Source organism: Nicotiana sylvestris, chromosome 8 (assembly GCF_000393655.2).
Source record: "Nicotiana sylvestris chromosome 8, ASM39365v2, whole genome shotgun sequence".
NCBI lineage: Eukaryota > Viridiplantae > Streptophyta > Magnoliopsida > Solanales > Solanaceae > Nicotiana > Nicotiana sylvestris.
Window position 1 is genome coordinate 151,606,533 of NC_091064.1, and position 12,316 is coordinate 151,618,848.

The following is a 12,316-nucleotide window of genomic DNA, read 5'->3' on the forward strand; positions in this document are numbered from 1 at the left end:
CCCAGAGAGAATTTAAATAATTTTTCCACGAGTGTGTCCTCCACAATAAAGACATAGGTCATCAAAGTATGAACAACTACAATCCGATCCATTGTCATAATATGATGCCATTTTTCAAAACTTAAGAAAATAAATAAGGAACAAGAAAATAGACCAAGGTAAGAAAAATAATTACACAAATATTCACAAGTTTGGATCAAAGCACTCACGCTTATTTCTCAAACAACTTAAATTATGCCAAATTGTTCGCCGGCAATGGCGCCAATTTTGATGATGTCCAAATCCACTACTAAAAAGTAAATGGACACGGTCGCATGTAATATAATTTACCCAACTATGAGTCGGGGTCGAATCCTACAGAGAACAATATGTATGTGATTAGGAATGTAAGAGAATTATCACTTGTTATCAATGCAAAAAACTTAGAATTGGTTTTTGAAAATATTTATATCTAAATGCGAAAATGTAAACTAACCTAGAAAGCAAGTAAAATGATCAATGGCTACAAGTATGGATTCATTGGGAATTACACTCAAGTAACGATCCAATGTATTTCATGATTTTACAAATATGAGCGAGTTTATGTTAATTAGCCTCGGGTAATAATTCTATATTAGCTTCTTCCGAAGACTAACAAGACTTTCTAATTGAATTATTCCTAAAACAATTAAGAGATTAAGCACACTCGATTATGGCTACAAGTAGTTCAATCCTATCTTTAGGTAGAATCTATAAAATGAGGGTTAAAGTTTCAAGTTCTTGTTAATTAATCTTTTCCAACCCCAAATAATCTTTTCCAAAATTATTTCAGAGTTAATGGGCGAGTTCTAGGGTTGGCTAATCCCTTTGGAAACATTAAAGAGCAAGAATAATTAAAGAAACAATAACCCACTTCATAAAAGATAAAAAAACCACTCAATACATAAGCACAACAAGATATTTAATCCACACTTTAATTATGAATATTCCCATAAACAAGATTCAAGTGTTGAAATAAATAATACACACTTAGATATTCAATACAAAGCAAGAAAATGAAGAAATGAGCATAAATGATTAAGAAATTCTCAACCAAAAGCTTCAAACCTTCAAGACCCAAGTGTGTGTGCAAACCCTAGCTTCCAAACTTGTCCTCTCTAGTCTTAGAGACTAAAGATAAGCCAAAAGATATGCCAAGGATCTGTTCGGTCGCGTATTAAAAGGTTTGGGGATTAAAAACGTAAAATTCCATTTCTGCTCAGAACTGCCCAAAAATGTGCTATGCGTCCGCATATGTGCTCCTGCGTTCGCGGTGAATAACTTCTCCAAGGTACGCGATCGCATACAGTCTCACGCGTTCGCATAGCTTAGTTGACCAGCCGCTGACCGTGCTTTCTTCATTGCATTCGCACTGATTCATATGTGTTTGCGTAGCTTTGCCATCATTGACTACTGTGATCGCGTACAAATTCTTGCGATCGCATAGGGTATTCACTAGCAGTGGTCCATTTTTCCTTTTTTTGCACTTTTTGACTTGTTTTCTTCTATATCTTCTCCAAATCATATGATACTTGAAATATGCCAATAAACCTCAGAAAATGCCTTAATTTCTTATCAAAATTATACAAAAGCCTAAGTATTAAGAAGTGATAAGTTGGTAAAATACCAACTTATCAAGCCTCCACAGGGATCATCTCCCTCAAGCCATCAACACTGGAAACACCGATTCGACCCTGAAGTCACAACATAGTTTCATCTCCGATAATCACTTCTTAGGCACCACTTCGCAACACCGTGCCTAAAGGACAAACAAATACGGACCACCATATTGACGAGCCTCAGTGAACTCAAATAAGTATGATTGCACAACAACACAACTAAGAAATTTACCAATTTGGAAATACCTAATCCTGCACCCCGGTCAACCAAGGCCTGAACATCCGTAGCCCAAATGCCTCTTGTGCACTGGAACGAATATCAAACTCCACAGTCATGAATCATTCACTACTGTGACACATAAGTAAACACCCTATAATTTACACCAACACTACATGAAAATAACATGAGAAGCATCATAATACACTGTGCATAACCCGAAATTCGTGAGCAATGCCAACACTAGACTGAAACGATTGAACACCCTCCCACAAGGCAAGATAGTAGTCTACCATCATAATGAAGGGTAAAACATCCCACACGCACCTGTAGTACCACCACAAGTCCTCGATGCCCAACTGATATCAAGTTCTCAACATCGTCTTCGAAAGAATAGGAAGGAACTAAAGACACAAGGTTCAACTGAAATCAAGTCGCACAATAAGGAAACAAGAAAGGGAAGTTCTCCTAACAACCATGTAGCCTCTCAAAGATAAGTATAGGCATCTCCGTACCGATTCACAAGACTCTACTATACTTGCTCATGACTCGTGAGACCTAAGTGAACCTAGTGCTCTGATACCAACTGTAGTGACTCAAAACCTACCGTAGGCCGTAATGGCACCCAATACTCCATTAGGCAAGCCAACAATTAAATCAACACATCATTTGTTAATCCAAAATGCATTTCGAAACAGTTGAAGAAATAAGGAGCAAAAATCGTTCATTTTAAAGGAAATATAGATGTTATTATTTTAAATGTTCGAATGAGGCCAAAATATAAACTAAGAAATTATAGTAGAATACAACCAAGAGAAAAATCTAAATTCCCAAAATTCGGTGTCACAAGTGCATGAGCATATACTAGAACAAATACAACACTACTACAACATCTGCCTGAAATAGAAATAGACAGAATATAGTAAATAACTAGAACAGGGACTCTGTGTGTTGCAGATCAAAACATGGAATGCAACTTACCACAAAGTCTCCTTAGCAGCTGCGCCTATGCGCCTAAATGACCATCAAATGTACATGTCTGATTACCTACACAATCAAGGTAGAAGTGTAGTATGAGTACATAAATTAACACGTACCCAGTAAGTATCTAGCTTAACCCCAAAAAAGTAGTGACGAGGGATTGGCATCGACACCTACTAGTTGTCCAACAACTTAAGTACAATAAAAGTAGATAGGTATTAAGCATTGCAAGTAAAATAGTAAAGACAGATATATGTACATAAAAATGATCTTCAATAGATAAGTAAACCCAAAATCCTCGAGTACCGAATATTACCGCGAATGGAATGTATGTTAGGTCAATAACAACTAAAATTTCACGTCTGAAGTCTGATAAAATCATAGATATGCTGAATCCTTATCGAGGCGAACAACCCAATCCCATAAGAGTGATGGTATGACATCCCGTCGTGGCGTGCAGTTCGATTCCATAAGAATAGTGTACTCTGCTGAGGCGAATGGCTCGATCCCATAAGAGTGTGTTATATGATACTGCCATGGCGAACAACCCGATCCCATAAGAGTCTATTCTATAATACCGCCGAGGCGAATGTCCGAATCCTATAAGAGTATGTTATATGATATTGCCGAGGTGAATGGCCCGATCCCATAAGAGTGTATTACATAATACCACCGAGGCAAACTGCCCTATCCCATAAGAGTATTGCTAAGGCATTCAGCCTGATCCCAATAGAATAAGAAACTTTGACGGATCACTGGCCCACTCACGAATATACATATGAGTTATAAAATTTAGAAAATAGTTGGAACGAATACACACAATGTGGAAGAAATACGGAAAAGGTAAGTATAATGTCCACATAAATTAAATAGCTATCAAGTTTCTAAAAATGTAATTAAGGCATTTAAATAGGCAAGAATAAATCAAATAGCACAATTAAAGCGTGACGTGAGTCTAAGTCTACCCGGACATAATTAGCAATTCTAGCATAAGCATAGACACTCATCACCCCATACGTGCGTAGCTCCCATAACACGTAGCACATAACAAACATATAACCTATGGTATAACACGTAGCACATAACAAACATAACATGTAGCACATAACAAGGTTAGACAGGAGACTAACCTTGATCCGAAGTCCGATAACCGGCTCGAACATCTCTCTAACACCTCAAACCAATTCCAAATAATCCGAAACTAGCCAAAGAACACTCAAACCAATCAAAAATAATACTCAAGAACCTACAATTTATTGTTTAGAAACAATTCTCAACCCCACACAAAAAGTCAACAAAAGTCAACCCGGAGCCCCCACACCCGAATTATATATATTATCAAAAATAAATATACCCATAACTTATATAGTCTTTTTCAATAAAATCATCTAATTTATTCAATGAATTGTGTTACATCTCACGTTTTCGTAAAAGCTTCGTCTTCAGTTAATTGACGTAGACTCAGGGATGAGATCATCTTGACTTTAACGTATTTACGCTATTTATAACAAGTGACAAATAAGTGTTATGAAGGATAATGAGGTACACGAATTAAAGAAAACAAGTTTCGTTGAAAGTGGCCAATTTGGAATAAAACATGGGTCGAACGATAATACCCGATAATTATGAACTAGTACCATGCAAGGTACCATATGACCATGATAGTATAATGTATATAGTATATATGAAGTATATTAAAAATAAGTAGAATTTTAAGTAATTTGTGATAATTTTTAAATTAGACGGGTAATTGATTAATTACCGGGTAAGGGGACATTACCCAGTTAACTAATAAGTGAATAAAACTTAATTAATTATACTCCAAAGACATGTGGCAACACTAGCTTACCACATGAAGTGACTAAGCAATTAAATAACTCATGTGTCTACCTAGGAATCTAGGGGAATTAGCAAGGATATTATCCATTAATTTGGACAAAAAGGAAACCAAAAACGTTAAAAAATCCAAAGGAAAAGATACTGCATTCTCTTAGTCCAAGTCTTAAAAGTGTAAGGATTCAATTTATTCAAAGAACCTCATATTACATTTTGTGATATATCTTGTTTCTTCAAAAAACGTTAGAAGCAGAAGCATGTTCGTTCAAAAATTTTAAGAATCCAATGCAGAATTTCGATTCATAAAGTTCAAAAAAGCAAGAACGAATTTTGTTCAAGGATTTCAATAAAAAAAGCAGAAGCTTAATCCGATTTTTACGATTATAAGTTCGATCCACGAAGGTTTCCAATGGAATACTATACGGAGTTTTCCCTACTCCAGGTATGTTTAGGCCATCCCTTCTTTCTTTTGGCATAGTCCAAATTATACTGAATAAACGAGCAAACACACAGTTTTCATAAATTACTCTATTCATAGAGATACTAGGGGTGTCTATATTATTGATTCCCCATGAGAATTATTATTATTATTATCTTCTGTTCATGGGTCTCAGAATAATACGCAGTTGAAAAAGTTTATTCGGAAGGAATATTGAGATTATTACGTATTTTTCATGCATTTTACCCATTTATACATGTGCTTTGACCCATGACCAGATGGCGTTATATATGCGTATATATGTAAATATATGTATATGGGATATGGAAAAAGGTTACGGCGTTATATATGCACCACCACCTGATCGGCTGGTATATGTTGATGATGTTGCCCATAGTGGCCAAGACAATATGATGGGATGCCCTCAGTGGCTTGATGATATTATGTATACCCTTACCTATTCATGACACGACATTTATACGCACGTGCATGACATTATAAATGCTTCAGAATTTACAAAGTTATTCAGATTTAAGGATTTGTTTCTTAATTCCATGTTTCATCTACTAATTTTCATGCCTTACATACTCAGTACATTTTTCGTACTGATACCCTATTTTACGGGGCCTGCGTTTCATGCCCGTAGGTGTAGGTAGGCAAGCTGATGGTCCCCCTTCTTAGGATCCTTGATTAGCGAGAGTTGGCGTGTTCCACTTGATCCGGAGCTGTTTTTGATTTTGGTACGATATGTATATATATATATATATATATATATATATATATATATATATATATATATATATATGGGTATGACGTGGCTTAGTCCCGTCCTTGTACAGTTATGTTTCTGTTAGAGTCTGTAGACAGTATGTCTAGTTGGGTTGTATGTGGCCTTGTCGCTTTCAGTTTTGGATGTATAATTATCTATAGCAGCCTTGACGGCTCCCCCACTGTATTCTGTATGTATATGTACATATGCCTTGATGGCAGGTTTCCTTCATGTATGTTATTTTCGTAATTCAGCAGATGTTATTCAGGTTCATATCTTAAACACATGCTTATGTGTGTTTGACAGGCAGGACTCAGGCAACCGTCGCAACCCATCAGTTTGGGTTTTGAAAATTGACCCTCAAATCAAGAATTTACCATTTTTCAACTTTGAGGCTCAAAACTCCAATTTCTACCATCCAAATACAGATAAAAATAATATTCAATAGAAATAATCATGGGAAAACATCAAAATAAAGGTTATATATTTACACCCTTTGTTGATACGAGAACAACGCCACAAACATCACATCAAAAGGAGCTCTAGAACTCAAGATATTCTCAAAATACTAAAATGCTCGGTCTGCCAATTTAAAACACTGCCGAGGTGATTTTTGTTCTTTGCCTTCACGAGACACCTTTACGTTCGCGAAAAGCAATTTTTTCAATTGATTTGTCAGCCCAGAATTCCTTCTTCGCAATTGCAGGACCTCTCTCGCGTTCGCGAAAAATAAAAGTTCGCACTAGAAACCAGCAATCTTTCTCGATGCGGAAATGGTCATAATTTTGTCATAAGATCTCGGAAATAGACGATTATTGTTGATATAGTTCTGTAATTACAATACAGATCTAATCATTCAATCTAATCACAAATAAAAGGTCATTTTCTCAGTTTAGTATCCTTTATGCCCAAAGAAACGACGTCGAAATATCAAATAAGAGCGTGACACAAACCAAACCCATCCGAAACTCACTAGATCTAACCAAAACTTGTGAAAAAGTCCAAGATCATCATACAAACCTGTTCAATTTTTTAAATCATGAATCCGAGCTTGTTAAGTCCACTATTTGACCGTGGTCAACTAATTTTCTTGAACTTAACTAGTATGCAACTCAAGTGTTCGAATCACTCTTAAACACCTCGGAATGAAACCAAATTTCACACACAAGTCCAATATGATAACACAAACTTGACCCAAGGCTCGGAATACCAAACATAAATCGATAATAATAAAGACCACTCCAAGTCAATCTTAGCAAATTTAAAGACCTTCAAAATGTAAACTTGTAACAATAAGCATTGAATTGCTCCCGGACTACCCGATACTCAATCCGAACATATGACAAGTCTGAAATCATTTTACGAACCTATTGGAACCTTCAAATCCCAATTCTGAGGTTGTTTACTCAAAAGTCAAACCTTGGTCAACTCTTCCAACTTAAAGCTTCCGAATTGAGAATTATTCTTCCAAATCAACTCTGAACATCTCAAAAATCGAAACTAACCACATACACGAGTCATAATGCATAATGTGAAGCTACTCAAGGTCTCAAACTGCCGAACGACGTGCTAAAGCTCAAAACGACTAGTCAAGTCGCTACATCGGGTTTTTTAATCTCGATTTTTCTCGAGGTTTTCGGTTTTTTATCCAGGTCTTCCGAGGGTTTTATTAGATTGGCCAAAGCTTGAACATCCATGTCTAGTGGCCTCTCTATTGCTTGTCAATATGCCAAACCTCCCATGCTCTCAGCCTTTCTACTCAATACATCGGCCACTATATTGGCCTTCTCGAATGATATAATATGGCAATACCATAGTCTTTCAGCAACTTTACCCATCTCCGCTACCGCAAATTAAGGTCATTCTGCTTGAACATGTGCTAGAGACTCCGACGGTCGGTATAGACCTCACAATGAATGTCATACAGATAGTGCCTCCAAATCTTCAGCGCGTGATCAATGGCTGCCAACTCTAAGTCATGAACATGGTAATTCTTCACATGAACCTTCAACTACTGAGATGCATAGGCAATCACCCTACCATCCTACATCAATAACACACCAAGCCCAATACGCAATGCATCACAATACATGATGTATGATCCCGAACCTATAGGAAATATAAACACTAGGGTTGTAGTCAATGCAGTCTGGAACTTCTGAAAGCTCAACTCACACTCGTCGGACCATCTAAAAAGAGCATCCTTCTCGGTAAACTTTGTCAGTGGGGCTGATATAGATGAAAACCACTCCACGAACTAGTGCTAATAACCCGCCAAACCCAATAAGCTTCGAATCTCTGTAGATGAAGTAGGTCTAGGCCAGTTCTGAACTGCCTCAATCTTGTTAGGATCCACCTTAATGCCCTCGGAAGATAAAACATGGCCCAAAAACGCAACCGAGTCCAACCAGAACTCACAGTTTGAAAACTTAGCATATAATTAACGATCCCTTAGAGTCTGAAGTACCATACGCAGATGCTGCTTATGCTCTTCTCGACTTCGGGAGTAAACCAAAATATCATCAATGAAGACGATCACAAAAGAATCTAAATACGGTTTGAACACTCAATTTATCAAATCCATAAAGGCCGCTGGAGCATCAGTCAAGCCAAATGACATCACTAAGAACTCATAATGATCATGCCGAGTCCGAAAAGCTGTCTTAGGGACATCCGATGCCCTAATCTTCAACTGAAAATAACCAGATCTTAATTCAATCTTGGAAAACACCTTGGCACCTTAAAGCTGATCAAATAAGTCATCAATTCTCGGTAACGTACACTTGTTCTTGATAGTAAACTTATTAAACTGCCGATAATCTGTACACATCCTCATCGTCCTATCTTTTATCTTCACAAACAATACCGACGTACCCTAATGTGAGACACTAGGTCTAATGAATCCTTACCAAGCAAATCCTGCAACTGCTCCTTCAGTTCTTTCAACTCAACTGGGGCCATATGGTATGGTGTAGTAGAAATGGGCTGAGTGCCTAGAACCAGATCAATGCAGAAGTCGATCTCTGTTGGGTGGCATCCCAAAAAATCTCTAGGAAATACCTCTGGGAACTCACATACAACTGGTACTGAATCCATGGGATGAACCTCTGCACTAGGATCACGGGTATAGGCCAAATATGCTAGACATCCCTTCTAGACCATACACCTTGCCTTCACATAAAAAATGACTCTGCTAGTAGAATGGCTAGGAGTCCCTCTCTACTCCAATCAAGGATACCCCATGCCTAAGATCACATCAAAGTCCACCATATCAAGAAGTAGAAGCCGATAGAAACCACACACGAGCGATAAACACGATCTACCATAATAGAATATTCCATAGGCGTAGACACAAAAATAGGAGCACTCAAAGAATCACGAGGCATAACCAGATATGATGCAAAATAAGATAACACATAAGAATAAGTGGAACCTGGATCAAATAAAACTAGGGCATCCCTATGGCAAACCGGAACAATACCTGTGATGACCACATTAGATGATTCTGCCTCAGGTCTAGCTGGAAATGCATAAAAATGGGGCTGAGCACCACCACTTTGACCTTCGCTTCTCGGACGACCTCTCTCTGTCTGACCTCCACCTCTAATGGACAGATTACCACCTCGGCCTGCCTTACCCCCACCTCTAATTAGCTGAGCGAGCGGTGGGGCAACCTATGCCGAAACATGGCACGAGAACTCTAACGTGGCATGCTGCTCCGTGACCTAGGACAAAACCTTATGACATGTCTCGGATCTCCACAAGTATAACGAGTCCTCGACTTCTATGACTACTCACCTTGAAACTAACCTTATCGACTGAATAACCACCCTAATAACTCTAAATTGGGGGTGCACTGACCGGAGCAGAAGGTGTGTTGTAGACTAGCTGCTCAGGATGAGACCCATAAGAACCATAGCTACCCGAAGCACTATGGGATGCCTGAAGCGCTGACTGAATTGGCCTGGGAGGATGGCTTCTACCAAATAAACCCCTGCCTCCAGACGAGGCACCACTGAAACCACTAAAATGACCAGGCCTCTCCACAGATACCGCATCCCTACCCTGACCACGAATCATCTCGATTCGTTTAGAAATCTCTACCACCCGCTAGAAAGGAATACCATCCCCAGTCCCTTTGTCCATCTGTAGCCTGATATCGAAAGTAAGGCCATCACTAAATCTCCTCCCTCTCTCCCTCTCAGTAGGAAGCAAGACAACTGCAATACAAGCTAAATCCATGAATCTGGTCTCATACTGCATAACATTCATGCTACCATGCTGAAGGTGCTCAAACTGCCTACGATACTTCTCTCTTAGAGTAAAAGGGATGAACTTCTCCAAAAATAGCTATGAAAACTGATCCCAAGTGAGTGGAGGTGATACCGCTAGTCTGGCTTGATCATAGTCCTGCCACCACCTCTTGACGAAGCCATGCATCTGAAATAACGCGAAGTCAACTTCATTAGACTCTACTATACCCATGTTGCGTAACACCTCGTAGAAACGGTCAATGAAATCTAGTGGATCCTCAGAAGGTGTGCCACCAAAGCGAAGAGGAAATAACATTTTGAACTTTTCCAATCTCATCAACCCCTCAAAAGACATTGCGAGCCTCTCCCTGGCCTGTGTAGCAATAATCGGCTGAACTACTCCAACTGGCGGAACTACCGGACTCTGATATCCGTGAGCCATCTGCTCTATTGTGTAAGTAGTGGGAGAAACACAACATGAAATTGATGCTCGCTAGCCAAAGATAGTATAATTTAATTATCGTCTCCACAAGGATTGGATTTAAATAATGTTCAAGTAATTTTTGGTTTAACGATATTTAGGATGATTAACACTTTGATTGGAATGATTATGAACTAAAATTAACTATTAAAATTAAAGCAATTAACAATTGATCATAAAGAACTAGAGAGTAGATCAATGAGATATTATCAAGACGAAGAATAAGGGTTTTGACATGATAGGTGTAAGACTGCTATCCTGAATTTGACACTGTAATATTTTACTCTTAAGGTTCTATTGATTTTCACGAATTCAACAGGTGATTAGCTTATACTTCCGATTTAGATTCCTCTCTCGATTAAATCTAAATCTTTAAAATAAACTAGTGTGAAGTGCGGTGAAACTTGCAAGAATCTATTGTTAGGAATGATCTAAGTAAAACTTCTAGCAAATATTTCTCAATCTTAATTTAAACAGTAACTCAAAAAGCTCTCTCGATTACTTCAAAGAATCACCAAAATAAACTAAGGCATACGCTGCAATATATTCAATAAGATGTTCCTCTTTCGATTAAACACTATAAAGAATAAAATCACAATAAATATTAAAGTTTCTCCAATAAATTCAAGCAGTTAAATAATAGTCAAATCCATAAACAACAACCAAGTCACCAAATCATATCAAACCCTAAGGTAAACTACTCCATATATATATGAAAAAAGTTATCACAAATAGAGTTAAAGAGTAAGAAAACATTAATCCAATGTTACAATCGCGTATTGAATTGGTAGAAGGAAGATGAAATCTTGTGTCTTGAAGCCTCCAATGCTATCAAAAGCTCTCAAGGTCAAAATCCCCTTCAAAAACATGTTTTTGGTATGTTTATACCTTGTAGGAACGAGCCCGGATGAAAATACCCTCTCTGAGCTGAAGTGAAAAAAGGTGGATGAGAAAATACATTATCGCAGCACACCGGGCGACACACCATGCGCCACATTGGTGGGAAAGTTCAGAGGCCTATTTTTTTCACTCTGCGTGAAATTTACCTTAGCACCCCGATTACCCACGGGGTGATAGTGTATTTTTTCCAGAGTAATTATTTTTTCTCAATTTTTAACATCTATAATGGTCCTCGAACCCTGAACACGATCCTGGCTTAATTACTTGGGCTTTTACTCAAACTTCAAAGCTCTAATTCATCCATTTTAGCTCTAAGCTTGCTTGTCAACTCGAATCACATCCTACAAAATATAACACATAATAAGTACAAGTACTGACAATTAGGCTTAAATAACATCAAACTATAGTAATTAGAGTGCGAAATATGGTTAAAACGTGAGTTCATATCCTACCATCACTCCTTCCCCAGCCTGAGAGACAGTTGGTGCCACACGAAATGCACCGGTCTTGGCCACGCTCTCCATAAGGACCACTAAGAGGACTAGAGCATCCTAAAGTACCAAGGTAACAATAAACTCCTCCGGGACCTGAGCTGGTCAAACTGGCACAGTCTAAACAGGAACCTCCTCCTCTTGCTCGATCTGAGGCTCTGGAATAGGTGTTGTTGCATGTGCTTGAGGCTGAGCTCTTCCCCTGCCTCTGCCTTTGTCTCGACTCGGCCTCTACCTCTGGTTGTGGTAGCAACTTGAGGCTCTGGCTTCGGTTCCTGACCCACCGTGGATGGTGTGCGTGTCCTCACCATC